The 18,314-nt window shown below is 38.3% G+C and overlaps 1 protein-coding gene across 4 annotated transcripts in view; it reads right to left on the bottom strand.

Annotated features, from left to right (window-relative positions):
• FAR2 (fatty acyl-CoA reductase 2) overlaps nucleotides 1-18,314 on the bottom strand; it is a 175,522-nt gene that overhangs the window by 64,410 nt on the left and 92,798 nt on the right. Inside the window, exon 2 of one of the 4 annotated variants that reach the window (XM_047787305.1) lies at nucleotides 7,434-7,604. The exons of the other annotated variants lie outside the window; for them this stretch is intronic. The gene's annotated coding sequence lies outside the window, so the exon portion shown is untranslated. The remainder of the gene's footprint in view (nucleotides 1-7,433; nucleotides 7,605-18,314) is intronic. 4 annotated transcript variants of the gene reach the window in all.

Genomic DNA, 18,314 nt, shown 5'->3' on the forward strand with positions numbered 1-18,314 from the left:
TAATACCCTCAAATCAGGAATATGCTGCCTCCAAAATCCACTTCCCTTCATAAGGTGTGGTGTCTCATTTTTGGCTGTAGGAGAGGCCAGATGCAACAACTTATCCTTCATCTTAGGCTATTTCAATGTGCCCCTCATTGAAGGACCCCTAAACTTTCACTGAGATAGAAGGCCCTTGAATTTTTGTTGGATTTATTTCCCACCCTCTGATATCCAAATGTCTACCAATAAGTCTAGAATTGTTGCTACTTCTGGCTCACTAGGTCCAATCACCATAATGTCATCAATGTAATAGACAAATATATCTCACAATAGGGAAAGATGACTAAGATTCCTCCGAGCTAAATGATGACATAGGGCTGGAGAGTGGATATTTCTTTGTGGTAGGACAGTGAAGATATATTGCTGGCCTTGCCAGGTAGAAGCAAACTGCTTTTGGTGGTCTTATGAATAGGGATGGAGAAAAAAGCATTTGCCAGCTTAACAGCTGCATACCAAGCACCAGAGGGTGTATAAACTTTCTCAAGCAATGCAACCATATCTGGTGTAGCAGCTGCAATTGGAATCACCACAGGATTAAGTTTACAATAATCCACTGCCATTTTTCAAAATCCTTCTATTTTCTGTAAAGGCCAAAAAGGCTAGTTGAATGGAGATTGGTAGGAATCACTGCCCTGCATCTTTCAAGTCCTTGAAGGTGCTATTAATCTCTGTAATCCCTCAAGAATGATATATTTCCTCTAGTTTACTATTTTTCAACATAGAGGCAGTTCTGGTGGCTTCCATGTGACCTTTCTCTCCACAAGAGCCCTCAACCCACAGGACAGGGAACCAGTGTGGAAATTCTGCCAGCTGCTGAATGTGTCTATTACAATCAGGCATTGCTGAACTGGAGAAATAATGAAAGGATGTGTTTGGGACCTACCAAGCCCACTGTGAGATGACCCTACCCTAAAACTCCACTGATCATTTGTCCTCAATAAGCTCCCATTTTGAATGGTGGACCAGAGGGACATTCCAGTTTTCCTGGGATTAGTAGCAGTTCAGAGCCAGTGTCCAGTAGTCCCCCAAAGCTCTCATTATTTCATTTTCCCCAATGCACAGTTACCCTGGTAGAGACCATAGGTCCCTTAGGGATGGCTAGAAAAAAGATTAACAGTATAAATTCTTAGCAGTATAGAGAGGTCCTTTCTCAAGGGGATTCACCCTTCCCTTCACTCAAGGGCATCCCAACCTATAAACTGACTTCAGTCTGGGAAACGAGTAGAGGGCCAAGACTTTTTTTTTTTTTTTTTTTTTTTAAGGCCACACCCATGGCACATGGAAGTTCCTAGGCCAAGGGTCGAACTGGAGCTACAACAGCCAGCCTATACCATAGCCACAGAAATGTGGGATGTGAGCTGCGTCTGTGATCTGCACCACAGCTCACGGCAAGACCAGATCCCCAACCCATGGAGTGAGGCCAGGGATTGAACCTATATCTTCACGGATACTAGTCAGATTCATTTCCTCTGCACCATAACAAGAACTCCTGTTTTTATGATTCAAGTTAGATTTTTATTGAGTTGACTTAGAATTCTTCTGCTTATACAAATAATGTAAAAATTTAGTAGGCTTCCCATATATTTTATTTCTAAGAATAAATTAGTCAGTGATGAACTAGTCAATGCCATAGGTCTCCACAAGTCAGAGGATGCTGCTTTGACTCTGCTGTCCTTTATGTCTTTTTAATCATGACCACCTTGACTCTGGTGATTAAGAGTCACTGTTTGGCCTCAGTTACCCTTAGATTCTCATTGCATTCAGGTTTCCTGATTTATGATAGCAGTCCGCACTGTAAGTTCTGGCCTACAAAGAAAAGTGATTACTGAGCTCTTCAAGGATGCTGGGGGCTCCCCCACAAATTTACTCCTGTGACCCAGTCAAGTTGGCACATAAAATTATTCATCACAATAACTATTTTTTCTCTTAATGCCTTGACTACCTGGAGGACTTCTCTCACATTTTTAATCTTTGCTTGATGGCTGGGTAGCTGATAACATACATAGTGACAGAAAGGCAATTTTATTAACTTGATTTAGAATTCTTTCCCTCATCTGCATGTCAACTGAAGTATTCAGTACTGATAAACTCTTCTATTTTTAAACTGTCTCAGCTTAAGTAACAAAAATGAATGTGAGGGACAACGCAGGAACATGAGAAGAACACTGATCTAGAACTAGAAAATCTAGGGATGGAATCTTCTTTGCAGCTAATTGGTCACGTAAATCTCCAATCCTGCCAGCTCTGAAACTTCATTTTCTTTTTTGTTGAAGAATTTTCTATTTATTTCATGGAACAGTTTTAATAATCAAATAGAATAATAAACAAAAGAGATTATAATTCCAAGTGTCATCTGACCAGAACAGAATGATGTCTCTCTCATTCTGGTTTTTTCTTTTTTCTTTTTTCGTTTCTTTTTTTTGTCTGTTTAGGGCAGCACCTGTGGCATATGAAGGTTCCCAGGCTAAGGGTCTAATCAGAGCTACAGTTGCTGGCCTACCCCACAGCCACAGCAATGCCAGATCCGAGCTTTGTCTGTGACCTACACCAGAGCTCATGGCAATACCAGATCCTTAACCCACTGAGCAAGGCCAGGGATCAAACTCGCTACCTCATGGTTCCAGTCGGATTCATTTCTGCTGTGCCACAATGGAAACTCCTTGTTCTGGTTTTCATATGTTATATGACAAGTGCTACTTTGACCTTGAATCTAAATACCTGGATTTATTAATAAATATGGAGGACAGACACATCCTGTCATCCAAATTATACAGTAAAACACTTGATGCAGATACTGTATTTTATACTGTGTTTTTCCTCAGATGTCAGCTAGCACTTTGTAATGAAAAGTGGCTCAATAAATTTTATTGAGTCAGTGAATAAATGAGTCATGACTGAAGGATGGATTCACTTAATCAATGAATAAGAAGTCAGGAGGTAGTTCAGTGTGCATCTAAATCATTAGAAAGCTTGCTAAAATTGCTCTTCTCCAGACTTCATTTTCTGAGACTTTAATTTAGAAAGCCTGAGGTAGGACCCAGGCTGATGCATTTTAATGAGCACTCCAAGTGATTTCAGATATAGGTGGTAATAGCAATGCTGGTGTAGGGGATTTGATTGAATGTGCTCTGATCCCAGGTCATATTTTCTGCTGTAACTTACATCTTTATTTTTTAAAGTTTTATTGGAGTACAGTTGATTTACAATGTTGTGTTAGTTTCAGGGGTACAGCAAAGTGATTCAGTTTTACATATACATATATCCATTCTTTTTCAGATTCTTTTCCCATATAGGTTATTACAGACTATTGAGTTGAGTTCCGTGGCTTTACAGTAAGTCTTCTTGGTTATCTATTGTTTAGATTGTAGTATATATATGTTAATTCCAAACTCCTAATTTATCCCTCCTCCCCCATGTTTCACCTCTAGTATCCATAGGTTTGTTTCTGAAACTTGTGGGTCTGTTTCTGTTTTGTAAATAAGTTCACTTGTATGATTTTCAAATTAGACTCCACATATAAGTGATATCATATGATCTTTGTCTTTGTCTGACTTACTTCACTCAGTATGGTAATCTCTAGGTGCATTCAGGCTGCTGCAAATGGAATTATTTTGTCCTTTTTTTATGGTGTAGCTTATGCCTTTAAGGTTAGCCTATGTTGTCCCTATGACTGGTTATTTCCTTAAAACAATACATAAAGTAACCTGCTTACTTGAGAATTCTTATTTCTAATAAGAGCGCAATGCAGATAACATAGTTAGGCTATGGTAGAGCATGGCCTCAGTTCAGCCAGAGCCAAAGTCTGAGCTTCACAGGCCTCAAGCTTGCACTAAGGTAAACGTGGTAGAAAGACTTTCTTCGTATTTACTACAAGCAGAGCCCACAGGGGTGACTCATAAAACACATGTATTGAAAGAAGTGGAATGGAGACACATCTTTTTGTATAAATAACTAAAACTTTTTTATATCACATGGTATATCTTTATTGCTCCATTTTATGAAGAAATTATCAAAAGCATTTACATATCCAGTAATCAAATAATTCATGCTGAAGACTGAAGGTAGTTCATAGGCCTGTATTCATCTACTTTTGCATTTACTATCACCTTTTTGTTATCCCTACAATAAATTCTTAAGCTTCTTTCTAAATAGTTTTGAGAAGGACATTTTAAAAGTAATATGGCTCTGAAGTTCCTCTGTGACCCAGTGGGTTAAGGACCTGGCATTGTCACTGCAGTGGCTTGGGTTGCTGCTGCAACGCAGGTTCAATCCCTGGCCTGGGAGTTCCGCAATGACTAAAACTTTTTAAAAGTATTTTTCTCCTGTGTTCCAGCTTCCCAACACTAAAAGCTGAAATAAATATGACTTTTAATGGATTTTAAAAAATATAGTGGAAATCTACACAGAGTGTAGAATAGCATACCAGTGATTAATAAACATATTGCATTTACCCTGGCATGAAAGGGTTGTATATCAAAGTGTCTTAATTTCTTCTGACAAAATACAGTCCTCTGCTGCTTATATGAGTTAAAAAACTTATATTCATTCAAGCAGAGTTTAGAAATAGGTTGTAGATTTCTTTTTTCCAGTTCATACAACTATATTTCAACCTTTTATCCAACCATCATTTTTTCCAACTTCTGTGGAAACAAAATAGCTAGAATATGAAGATCTTTCACAACACAGTCTGATTATAAAGAGATGGATTTAACAAAATGAATTCAGTCTAAGAAAAAGACAACTGATTCATACACTAACACTGAAAACTTGCTACAAAATCACAGCACAAATTATTGTTTACACCTAAAGGTTATACTGGCTTCCATATAAAATACATAGTTCTTTTACAGATACCTGTGTTATCAGAATTTGTTACTGTCCATGATTAGACACAGTGTTTATTAACTATCTATGTCCAAAGAAAAGGCACAGAGTTAGTTACTTCATATAGTGAGATTCCAGGAGCTTAGTCATTGCTATAAACCATATAATGATACTAACTAATTACTCTTGAATCATGTGGGAGATTATGTTTTTGAAAAAGGTCAATACGAAGGTGAGTTAATTATACATAAATTGGTACGATATGGTAAATCAGAAATCCTTATTTCCTAATGGAAGTACCGGACCATAACCTGTGCCAACACATTGATAGAAAACATCTGAATACATGTAAATATGCTATCCATTTGGAAATACACAGCGACTGAAGAGTAAATCATTTGTGTACTGCGAATCTGGTTTCTGAATAAGGAATATGATGGAAGATGCAGAAATTCAGAAGGTATTTAAGGTAGTTTTGATAGTAAAGCAAAAGGCTATGAGAGCAAGTCCTATGTGTATGCTAAGTGTGTGTTAGTATGGCTTGTAGGAGATAATTCCTAAAAAGAAGTCAAGAAGTCCTTGGCTAAAGGCATAGATGACAGCAGATTGAAGAAACATCAATGCCCAGATAAAGAGAGGCTTTTACAGGGACAGAAGGTTTTGGAAAGTGGACTAATAATCAACAGGAGGGATTGAGAATGGAGGGGAAATACAGGATAATGGAATCTATTTCAATAGTACAGGCTAGAGGTAGGGAGGAGCTCAAAGAGGGGCCAGGCAGTAGTGGTTCTCACATTATAGTGTGAATCAGAGCTATCTGCAGATTTGCAGTCTTCTCTGCCACCTCTCATCCCATTCTGACTCCATAAATCTGGATGAGGTTGTCCACTGGTTATACATGGTAAATATTAATGTAATTAGAGGAGTACCAACATCTAAATGGGGGAGATATGGGTTTGAATTTTAGCTCTGCCTTTTCTTTCTTTTCCTCCCTTCCTTCCTCTTTTTTTTTTCTTTTTTTCTTTTCCATGCCTGTGGCATGTGGAAGTTCCTGGGCCAGCGATCAAACTTGTACAACAGCAGCAACCCGTGCCACTGCAGTGACAACACCAGATCCTTAACCCACTGAGCTACCAGGGAACTCCTAGCTCTACTATTTACTAGCCATGACTTTAAGCAAGTGACTTAGATTTCCCAGATGCTGCTTCTTCATTCGCAAAATAGAACAGTTTTATTGGGAGGATTTAACTTAAAAAAAGGTTGTACAAAACCTGGCACATTTTACAGTTGGGTCAATGAAGCTGGATTGGAAGGGATGGGTGGTAGAGATACTGCAAGGGTATTTTGCTTTCTCTCTTACCAACCATGTTCTTGCATATTTGCATATGTGAGTTTTCTACTGCAGAGGAGCTGGAATTCTTCAAGGGCATAGAGCTTAGTCACCATTTTTTGTGCTCCAGATATTGTAACTGAATGAATAACTTCTGTCAGATCTTGTTTCTAGCAGCATTTGTGCTCATCATTGATTTCACATCATGCCCTTGAGTTCTTTGAGAGTAGGGACAGTGGATTCACTGTTTATCCCCAATGCACAGTAAACTCTATGTGCTCAATGTTACTTAAGTGATGAATATATGAACAAATTGATGGATAAATAGATGTGTGGAAGATGAGTGCATGGTAGTAAAATAGCTGGATGCTGAGCCAGGTGGGCTCTGGGGACTCCACCATACAAAGGGCAAGACGTTCTGTCTGGCACATTGAGGCATACAATCCCCAAGAGGCTGTGTGAACCAAGTGGCTTGGAACATATTTCTGTGAAATTTGAATAAGTTTGGCATTTAAAGTTCAAATCAGTTACCATGTCACATGGATACTTCTAAGAAGCTACTCTTTTTTAAAAAAAAAAATTTTTTTTAAGGGACACACCTGTGGCATATAGAAGTTGCCAGGATAGGGGTAGAATTAGAACTGTAGCCACAGGCCTATGCCACAGCCACAGAAACGCGGGATCCAAGACATGTCTGCAACCTATGCCATAGCTCACGGTAGTGCCAGATCCTAAACCCATTGAATGAGGTCAGGGATCAAACCTGCGTCCTCATGGATACTAGTCTGGTTTGTAACCCACTGAGCCACAACAAGAACTCCCTAAGAATCTACTTTAAGTCATCTTTCTTTCCTGTTCATTGAACAGGGCTTTAAAATTCCACCTAATATGTTCATTGGCACTGTCCTTCCAGAATTCAGCATTTGGGGGGCAGAAAGTGACCAAAGTAGTCATTCTTGATTTTGTCTATCATTATAAATTATGTGATCAACCACTTGATTATTTTTAGCTTAATCAAACTTCAGGAGCTCTGGTGAAGAAAAGAACATAAAAGAAAATCTAAATGAGATAGCAAATAGCAGAAAAGGTAATACCTACTGCCTTTACAAATAGTGACCCCATCTCAGTTGGGAAATTCATTCAATCATTTATTCAACTGCTGATTCAGGGAAAATGTGTTCCAGGTAACATCTTTTGTGCTAGGTGCTGGGGATACAAGGACAAACAAGACACCCACCTGTTCAGGATAAGATGCTTTGTCTCTCATCATGTGAGAGTTTTTAATGACAGAACTGTTAACAACTGCAAGTAGCTTTAAGCCCATTGGTATCCCCACAGCAAATCCTAAACTCAGGATGAAATTAGAGACTATTGGGATCCTGGAGTTTCTTTGGGGCTTGGAAAGTTCCTAGAAATGAAATAAATAGGATGTGTCATTTTGGACGCTCCTAAGTTATTCACAGCTGCTTCCCTTACAAGTGACACATTATTCCAACTCTGACATAATTCCACAGAGAAGAACCTAGTTATACTAGCACCATCTGGCTTCCCCCACATTCAACCGGCTCGGATGCAAACTCCAGCACTGACATCAAGAAAAATGCACCCGATAGAGGTGGTAGCAAACACTTGCAGACACTGAACTTCTATTTACTGAGCACCCACTACATAATGGCACTGTGATGAATGCTATTCATAGATGCAACTGTGAAACTGAGTATAACAACAGGCAATGGCCAGAGCACATTTAAAAATAGAACTTTGACTCCCTACCTACCGCAACCTGCCCAGGACAAAACACATTATCTGCAATAAACAACCTAGGAAGCCAGCCAGTTAGAAATCAGATTTTCAGGAAGTCAAATTGCTATCTCTAGGGGCAATCCAGAAAGCTAAACAATAGCTTCTGTAACAGCTGGCCCCAAACAGCTGGGACCTGATTAACAACTGACAGCTCCCTTAATGGCTGTCCCCTCTTCCAACTTAGTACCAGCCAGGGAAAGCCAAATATATACCAGTAACCAATCATACAGGATGCTCCACTTCTAGTTAGATGGCCTACAGCTTTCCCATGCCAACTACCCCCAATCAGGGCACACCTGAAGCCTTCTCTTTTCACACACCAAAGCTTTCTGCTCTTGTGCCTGCTTCTGAGTCTCTGTCAAAACACAAGTGACAGGGGCTGACTCCCTTGGTGTAGCAAGCTCAGAATAAATAGCTTTGGCTTGTTCTCATTTGGTTGGTCTTCATCTATGTCTATAAGCCTCTTCTACTCCTTTTACAGATAAGAGGACCTATAGACATGAACTTGTGAATGGGGCCACACAAATGGGAAGAGCTAGGTTTTGAACCTGGCCTCATTAATTTCACAGTTACTCCATTAACCATTACCCCCAAATGTGGAAAAGACAAGAGTCTTTTCCTCTGCTATCCTCTGCTTGGCCTAATTTGCATATTTGGAGGATTTTATCTTTCTTTTAAAGGAAGTGACTCCAAGTATAATGATATTGGTATATAGGCCTGGTGGTTTAGCAGAAAAGTTCAATTCAGATATACTATTAAGAGTTTGAGGAGCTATCTAGGGTTATAATGGTAAGCTTAATTCCATATTTCTTTACCATGAATTGAATGTATGAGCAGATCTAGAGCCGAAAGGGTGAAGAGACTTGAGTTGTTCACAGGGAAATAGTTCCCTGACTGTGTTGTCTTGGATTCATGAGTGCTGTCCATGTCTGCTTCACATCAATGAGTGAATCAGGGCATTTCATTTACTGAATGTGGGCCTTTATATCACTTTAAAAACATTTAAAAATACCATGCCAGGTCCATGATGCAGGTTGTTGGCATGTGAATATTCATCAATTTATGGTGCTAGGTAAACTTACTAGTGCAATAATATTTCAAGGTCAAGGGAGTTGATTAAGGATAACAATATTTTAAAGAAAAATAATTTTTTTGTTTTTGTTACTACATTTTGTCATTTGGGTTACCCAGTGTGAAATAAAGGTGCCAAGGGAAATGCTTCAAAACTTATATAAACTTTGCTTTCCTGTTCCATAGAAATCCTGAAGTTTGTGTCCAAACCTGTGTGAATCCTTTTTGTGAATCCTTGCTGTGCATTAAAATGGATGTACAAAAATATATCCAGAGGCAAGGGCCATGCTTAGCACTCAGACGCAGCATGTTAAGAACCCACACTGCTTCCACATTTGTCATCTTTCCCTGTCACTGAGTGTAGTGGCTGAAGTGATTTGTCTGTGGGGACTCTGCAGAGGAGGAGGAAGTTTCCTCAGGACTCAGATACACGCTCCAGGGAACACCAGTAAATTCTCTCAGGAATCAAGCGCTCCCTGAGCAGCTGGGGTACCTCCTGGGGAATGAAAGGCAGGACAGACAGCAAAAAGCACAATCTCCTCACCACCCGCCGCTGGAATGTGCCGCAGGAAAAAGCATACTGTTTGCTTGTTATTTCAAATGTTCACACAGGAAGGGAAGGAAGGATTTTATATTTCATACTTTTTTTTTGGGAAACATAGCTCAGACTACATCAAAGGACACATTGTCAGGTTGCAATGCAGTTTGCCAAAAACACCTCAGCATATGAAAAAAAAAAAAAACCCAAAAAACTAACAATTCAAAGATTGAGCTGGAGAAACAAGAAGAGGGAGAATATAAACTTTTTTCCCCTGAAGAAAAGGAAAGGAAACTGAGTAAAAATACACCCAAAAATAGAAACTATGAATTGCATAATATTTAGGTAAAATTATCTAAAATTTATAGAAATTCCTCATCACTATATGGAGAAAATATTTTTAGATTTCTGTAAAATATAAATTCATGGTTATACTAAAGGACAAAAAAGAGAAGTGGAGAAGAGCATTTTAGCACATGTTTACATATATACAGTTATGTCCATACATTTTATATGTACACACATAGGTAGCATATACTTAGCTTAACCTTTTTTTAGCACGAATTCAGAATGATTTTTTTGTTTTCCTTTTTAGGGCCGCATCCATGGCATATGGAAGTTACCAGGCTAGGGATTGAATTGAAGCTACAGACACTGGCCTATGCCAGAGCCACAGCAATGCAGGATCTGAGCCGCATCTGAGACCTACACCACAGCTCACAGCAATGCCAGATCCTTAACCCACCAAGCAAGGCCAGGGATTGAACCGGCATCCTCATTGATCCTAGTCGGGATTGTTAACCACTGAGCCATGAAGGGAACTGCAAGGATGATATTTTCAAAAATAGTCTTTAAAGATGTAAAAAATTCTGAGTGTTAAAAAAATACATATACCTTTTCTCTGTGAATAATTACATAGTTTAATTACCTTTTCTAATTATATCATCTCCTCCACTCCTCCCACCAAAAAAAAAAAAAAAAAGAAAGAAAGAAAAAAAAATTGTATCTGAAATTGATGTTGGTCCAGATGTGCCTGGATGCATTTTTAACAGATATAGCCTCTTTTTAGTAAAAGCACACAAAGAAAAAAGATAATGCTAGTAAAATGTAAAGTATGTAAAGTGATGATACTGCACATAGAGAATTTTAAATCAAAGATAAGAGAAAGAAATCTTGTTATAGATCATTCCTTTTTTGTTGAAGAAAATAGGGGCATATTTAGTAATAAGAACCATCACATCTCACCCCCTCTACATGACAGGAAATACACACACACACACACACACACACACACACACACACACACACAAAGAGAATATTCTAGAGAGGAAAGAGAGGGCCTGACTGCAACAGTCAGAGCTCTCTGAGAAAGAAGAAATGCAAACAAAAATCTGTGCTGTGGATAATGAGGCAGTAAAATAAGTACAATGAAGTAAAATTTTTTAAAAATTTCTATTTTGTGCTGTAATTGCTCTGTTACCCTAGGTCTTTAGGTGTGTCTGCTATACATTTATGTTAGTGGTAAAGGGAGCTGTGTTTTCCAATCAGAAGTGGTATAGAAAGAGCAGTCACAACAGGTGATGAGCAAGTGAACAGTGGGAGTAGGAATTCAGAATGAGATGTGATCAGGAAAATATAAGCCTGCCAGACATCTTTGGAAAGTTCCCAGAAAGCAAGGGACAGGAAGCTAATTTAGGTTATTTGCATATTAAGGAAGAATTGACTCTAACCAGACACTTGGGATAAAAATATCCAAAATTTTACTTTGTATAAGCAGTGGTAAAACTGAATTTTGTAAGGTGCCCTGGTCAGAAGCTGGAGTCAGAAGAATATTAACATTTGTCTTCTTTTTTGTTTGTTTGTTTTGTTTTTTCTTTTACAGCTGCACCTGTGGCATATGGAAGTGTCAGGGCTAGGGGTTGAATTGGAGCTACAGCTGCCAGCCTATGTCACAGCCACAGCAACACCAGATCCGAGCCTTATCTGCAACCTACTCCATAGCTTGTGGCAATGCTGGATCCTTAACCCACTGAGCAAGGCCAGGGATCAAACATGCATCTTCACGGATACTATATCAAGTTCTTAGCCACTGAGGCATAATGCGAACATCTGAACATTTGTCTTCTTGACAGTTTCCGTCATGGCTCAGCAGAAACAAATCTGACTAGCAACCATGAGGACGCAGGTTTGATCTATGGCCTTGCTCAGTGGGTTAAGGATCCAGTGTTGCCATGAGCTGTGGTGTATGTCACAGACGTGGTTTGGATCTGGCGTTGCTGTGGCCGTGGTGTTGGCCAGTGGCTGTAGCTCTGATTTAAACCCTAGATCTGGGGACTTCCATATGCCAAGAATGCAGCCCTAAGGAAAAAAAAAAAAAAGATGAAAAAAGAGAGCCTGAACATTTGTCTTCTTGATAGAGGAAGAGCAATTCTGAATGTTATTAGAATGATGGAAGAGATGATGGTTAGAAAATTGGAGCAGGAGATAGCAACTCAAACATAGGATAAAAGTAATATTGAAAGTAAGATCAAGACAGATCAAGATGACTGGATAGTCATCGTTTTGGAAGAGCTAATATTATGAGCAAATAATTCCCCAAATACCTAAGGTTCATGGGTTCTAAAACTGCATGGAAACTGTGAGATAAGATAGTTACGTGTTGGTTAAAACTGCTAAATTTTGAGTAATTTGTTACATAGCAATAGAAAATTAATCCTGTTGCCTCAATTTGTTTCTGCTGCTTTTAGCTAAAAACTCTGTCTGATAAAATGCTGGATCTCCTTAAAAATTCCTTGACTGCAATCTGTGAAGCAGATTTTAATCAATAAACCACAAAACCAGTTATATTTCTCTTGGGATTAAATGTCATAAAACATGTTGGTTTCTATGTACCTACAGTTTTGTTCTTACTAGGGTCAGCTAAATGACCTGCACTCAAACTTTTTTGTCTCAGTATGTCTTTATATTCTTAAAATTATTGAATATCCCAAATAGCTTTTATGTGGTTATGCCCACTAATTCTTCAAATATTTGAAAATAAAACTGATTTAAAAACTTTTACTTATCATTGAAGACCATGATAAACCCATTAAACGTTAACAGAAATAGCATTTTTTTTGAAAGGGACTATTTTGAATAGTGACTAATATTTTACAAAATTAAAAAACCTATGTTGAGAAGATGGACAGTTTCACATTTTTTCAAACCTCTTTATTTTCTGCCTTAGTTGAAGGACCCAGACTTTCAATCTGTTGTATTGTTTTGGTTGAATATATGGGGGAAATTTCACAGAGATATGTAGTTGCAAAGGGAGGAATGTTTTATAAGTCTTTCTAGATAATTGTGGATATGCTTTTTTGATATTATGCCAAAAACTTGGCAAGTTATAGTTTCTTAAAGTTTACTACAATGTGCACTCTAAAATCGTGTCAATGAACTTTTCTTTTCTTTTTTTGTTTGTCTTTTTTGTCTTTATAGGGCCGCACCCTCAGCATATGGAGGTTCCCAGGCTGGGGTCTAATTGGAGCTGTCTGTTGCTGTTGACCTATGCCAGAGCCACAGCAATGCCAGATCCGAGCCGCATCTGCGACCTATACCACAGCTCACGGCAACGCCGGATCCTTAACCCACTGAGCGAGGCCAGGGATCGAACCTGCAACCTCACAGTTCCTAGTCGGATTCATTTCCACTGTGCCAGGACAGGAATTCTGTATCAATGAACATTTCATATTCTGTTACATTAAGATCACTTGCCTATATCACTACTTAGATGGATCTTTTACTCATGCATAATTTTATAACATCAGACATTGGTCATTTGGAAAATAATGATTCACTGTGTAATGCAAACCTTCCAAATGTTAATGCATTTCATTATATAATATAAAAATCATATTTGTTAATATCATAGCCAATCGTATCAGAAAAGTCTTTTAAGTATTGGGAAACTGTCAAGCTCACAGTGACTGATAGAAGTCTTGCAAAACTCTATTAATTTTCATTTGAAAGCTCCAAGTTCTTCACTGGCAAAGTTCTTCACTGGCAAAAAATATGGCCAGTTGTTTTCCTAAGCAACAAATTCATGTAATTTATTGTGAGGAAACTGACAAATAACCAAATCTGATTAACTATAGTTTGTCTATCAGCTATTCTTTCAGATAAAACAAAATTCCACTTTTTTTTTACTTTTACTGAAATTTTTGCTTTATTTTCTTGATTATTCTTTTGTTTTTCAAAATTCCACTTTAAAAAAAATCAGCTGGTTCAGCTCAGAACTCAGTCACACAAGTGCTTTTCTTTGAAACAAACATCCTACTCTGGTATACACAATTCTTTTCAGTTTTCATTTCATCACACAAAATATTAAAGACATGAAAGCAAGGATTGAAATACAATTATTTTGAACAGCTTCTTCAAGGACATTCTTAAGCGAAACTAGTGTTTGTTTGTTTGTTTTTTTCCGTTTTAAGCTTTGAGGGCCTGATGAATCAAGAATACAATGACTACTAGTACAGTATGGGGTCACTGCCTTGATTCATGCTAAGTTTAATACATTGCATTTGTATTTTCATCCGTGTAAATGTTAACACAGTAAAAAATGCAAATAACATCTTAAAATTTTTGATCCTTTGGGTCTCTGAAATTATCTTCAAGACATCAGAAACTGGCAGACCGCATTTTGAGAACCACTGGTCTACAAAATGCCCATTGGCAGATGAATGGATTGAGAAGATGTGATACATATATACAATGGAATACTATTCAGCCACAACAAGAACAAAATAATGGCATTTGCAGCAACATGGATGCAACTAGAGACTCACACTCAATGAAAGAAGTCAGAAAGAGAAAGACAAATATCAATGATATCACTTATATGTGGAATCTAAAATATGGAACAAATGAGCCTTTTATAAAAGAGAAACAGACCCCCAGACATGGAGAACAGACTTGTTGCCAATGGGGAGTGTGAGGGAGTGGGATGGACTGGGAATTTGCGGTTAGTAGATGAAAACTATTATATTTAGAATGGATAAGCAATGAGGTTCTACTCGACAGCACAGGGAACTATATCCAGTCTCTTGGGATAGAACATGATGTAAGATAGAATAAGAAAAAGAATGTATACATATGTATGACTGGATCACTTTGCTGTATAGCAGAAGTTGATACAACACTGTAAATCAACTATACTCTAATAGTAATAATAAAAAAAGAAGCACTGGTCTGTATTATTTGAGGGCCCTATTTGAGCTCAAAGTGGATTTAATAATACTTTCATTTTGGGTTTAGAACTTTTTAGGTGTTATCAAGATGCAAGGAATTGCTGTTTCTATTCATGAGCACAGAGGTCCTTACCTTTAACTTATTACATAAACACATTAAAACAAGGTAAGAAAAAGAATTCATATTTTAGACTGAGTTACTAATTAGCAAGTGTCAAAAATATATCCATTCTATCATGACTATATCCATTCTATCATGATCAATCTAACTAGCTTTAACTTAGCTAAAGCTAAAGATGAAAATATATCAGCAGTTAAGTGTGGTTGTTATTCTGTTGCTCTGGTTTTCCCATTGAAAAAGTTGGACATTTTTGATTTGTCATTCTCCAAACCAGAAACTAAGTCCCAAAGTTACCGAAAGAGCCAGCATCCCTCTTTTTCTTAGCTATACCCTGGTTGCCTTTCTTTGGTTCAGGGTGTAATTTGGTACTTCAAGAGGTTAAGGGTGATTCTTTATGAACATTAAAGCTTTAGTTACAAAAGCACATCTGCTCTACTAGCCATGTTTCTCAATCAGCTGACTGATTCCACAAGAGAAAACTTCCTTTTTTTAAACTCAACCCTAGAATTGAATTCATTGAAATTATTGGTGAAGCAACACAGTAATTGACCAGCAGCACTTTATTTCCTGACACAAATATAACTCTTATTTTATTTGTTCCCATCACCCACCACATTTCACATCCCCCCCACCCCCAACCCCTAAAACTGGACAGAGCACCTGGGAGAGCACAATGCTTGGTGCATTGTGATGCTCAGTGATGCCGGAGGAACTGACTGGTATCTGGGCCATGGTACACTTAGAAAGTATAACGTGTGGTAAAAGGTCCTGGTATGACCTCCAGGTTTATTCCAAGAGAAAAAAACTCATCCATTAGTAGGAGTATATTGACTATAGATTTATTTTATTACCATCACTGGACTCTTCAGTGTATATATACTCTGGTTTGAACACACACTTAAAGATTTTTGGAAGAAGTGACTCAGTAATACACAATTTTCCAGTGGATGAATTGTGGAAAAACACTGAGAGATGCACACAGGTACGTTTCTACAACACACAAAGCTGCTAAAATTGCATTCCCATCAGGGACTACAGTGGAAGTATAATGACATTGTTCTAATTTGCACTTTAAAAATTCCAACAACTCTTTATTCTGTCATCTTGACTCAGGATCTTTTTTTTTTTTTTCTCACTCTACTCTATTAATCTTACTCAACCTCTCTATCAACATCTTCCCTCCTGCCTAAGTGCTATAGATTACTGACAGAGAAACGTTAAAAAGAGAATAGAGAATGAAACCCAGAGCCAAGTTCAAGAATTACCTTTTGGCAGGAGGAAATGGATTCGTGTATATGAATTCATTGTAAATACAGATAAATGCATACAGGCATTCTCCTGAAAGGATAAACTGACTGAGTTTCTATCTTAAGCTTCTATTTTCTTTTGAAATAGAGAGGGAAGTCTTGAGCTGAAAATGGTATGGAAATTTGTGGGTTAGAGGGCTTGAGGAGGGTGGCAAAGAAGTGAAGGAGCTGTTGTAAGAATTCTGAGTGGAGATGACCAGGGCAGGCAGAAATACTGCTAAGTAAGAATAAGGGTGTAGCCAAAATTAGGAGACAATTAATGGCATCAATATGCAATTTTCCACAGCTGTGTTTGATGGTGCATGGACAGCTGTGGAAAAACCTAGACATTAGAATTCTTCCAGGATTTTGATTTCGGAGGTTATAAAATGTAGCAAAAGAATTGAGTGTATGGTTTAAGAAGATGTCTTAGAAGAACAGTTAAAACTTTTGTAGTCTAGTCTAATAGGGATAGAAATGAATCTTTGGGGTGGGAAACATAAACTGGCAGAAAACAGGGTAGGGTAGTTCAAAGGACTGGAGCACTCATTGAGGTCAAGGAATAAGGTAGTGATGTTAACACTGAAGGTTCCAACTATTCAATGACAGATTGTTTTCAGAGACTGAGACATGGGAATTCAGGATTCCAGAGTTGAAGTAACTTTGGGTGACAAGGTCCAAGATGTGGAATGAGGAACTGACCTGAAGATAAATGGAACTCATCAGGCCAAGAGCACTGGGGGAAGTAAGTGTGTGTATTTACTTATTTACTTACTTATTCTTTTGTCTTTTAGGGCCAAACCCACAGGATTTGGAAGTTCCCATGCTAGGGGTCCAATTGAAGCTACAGCTGCCAGCCTATGCCACAGCCACAGCAATGCTGGATCCTTAACCCACTGACTGAGGCTAGGGATCGAACCCATGTCCTCAAGGACACTAGTTGGGTTTGTCACTGCTGAGCCACAGTGGGAACTCAGAAATGGGTGTATTTATTAAGTCTTCTACATTGATGCTTCAGGATTGGAAGTGAGGAGGAAGATGGTGACTGAGATGCCAAAGCTATGAAAGAGAATGGACTGTCGATGGATGGCAGTGATACCGGACAGAGTAATAATGAGATGGCATGGCCCTAAAAAAGATGTCTGGAGGCATAATGTTTCGGACTTAAGAGAATGCTGAACACCCTCTTGACCATGGGAAAGAAGAACAAACTATTTGAGATAGCTCCTAATCAGATATACAAATTTCAGCTAAAGCAAGGAGGTAAATATATAGAAGACTTCCACAAACATTAATGGAAACATTAGGAGGGAGTGATGCATGGGAGAGAAAAGACTGTGAGGAAGAGAAGAAAGAAACATGATGAGAGTTTAGGGAAGGACTGATGACTGGAGAAGTTTGCAATTTGATTATTAGCCAAGAGTAGAAAGGATAACACCAGGTTGAGCTAGTTAAGGGTCAGTGTAGATCTCTGGAATTGTTGGAAGCTTGATGACATGCACAAGGTGAGTCCTTTGCTCCAGTTTTCAATGAGAAATTTGATGTGATAATGTATTAGAAGAAATGGCCTGGAATTGCAAACAATTAGTTTAATCCTAGGACCCTTGCCTTGTACTGGAAACAGCCTCTATCTCTTCCCAGAGGTATGCTGAGAAATCCTAATTCTTGGATTCCAGTTCCAACTCCCCTTGAGATATGCCCTTTTCCAGCATCTTAGGCTATAATATCATACCCATCTCTTCTCTTAACTTGTGAAAAATTATGTTCCCCAAGTGTCAGGGTGTGCCTCTAACCATGGCAGTATTCACACGAATGAATAGGCTCTCATAAACTCTGTGTTATTGCTACTCCTATATAAGCTCTCCTATTTGACCGGAAGATCCTTGACAGGGAAGGTTGTTTTCTTTATTATTTCTCTATCCTCTGCAATTTGATCTCTCTCAAAGGCGTGGCACATGATAGGGGCATGATGTATGTTTGTTGAGTGAATGAAGCATAGAAATAAATGTGCTCCTCAATAGAGGGAAAAACTTCCTCTCTTCCTCTCTAGGACTCATCCCTCTACTTGCATTTG

The sequence above is a fragment of the Phacochoerus africanus genome, chromosome 7, assembly GCF_016906955.1.
Source record: "Phacochoerus africanus isolate WHEZ1 chromosome 7, ROS_Pafr_v1, whole genome shotgun sequence".
NCBI lineage: Eukaryota > Metazoa > Chordata > Mammalia > Artiodactyla > Suidae > Phacochoerus > Phacochoerus africanus.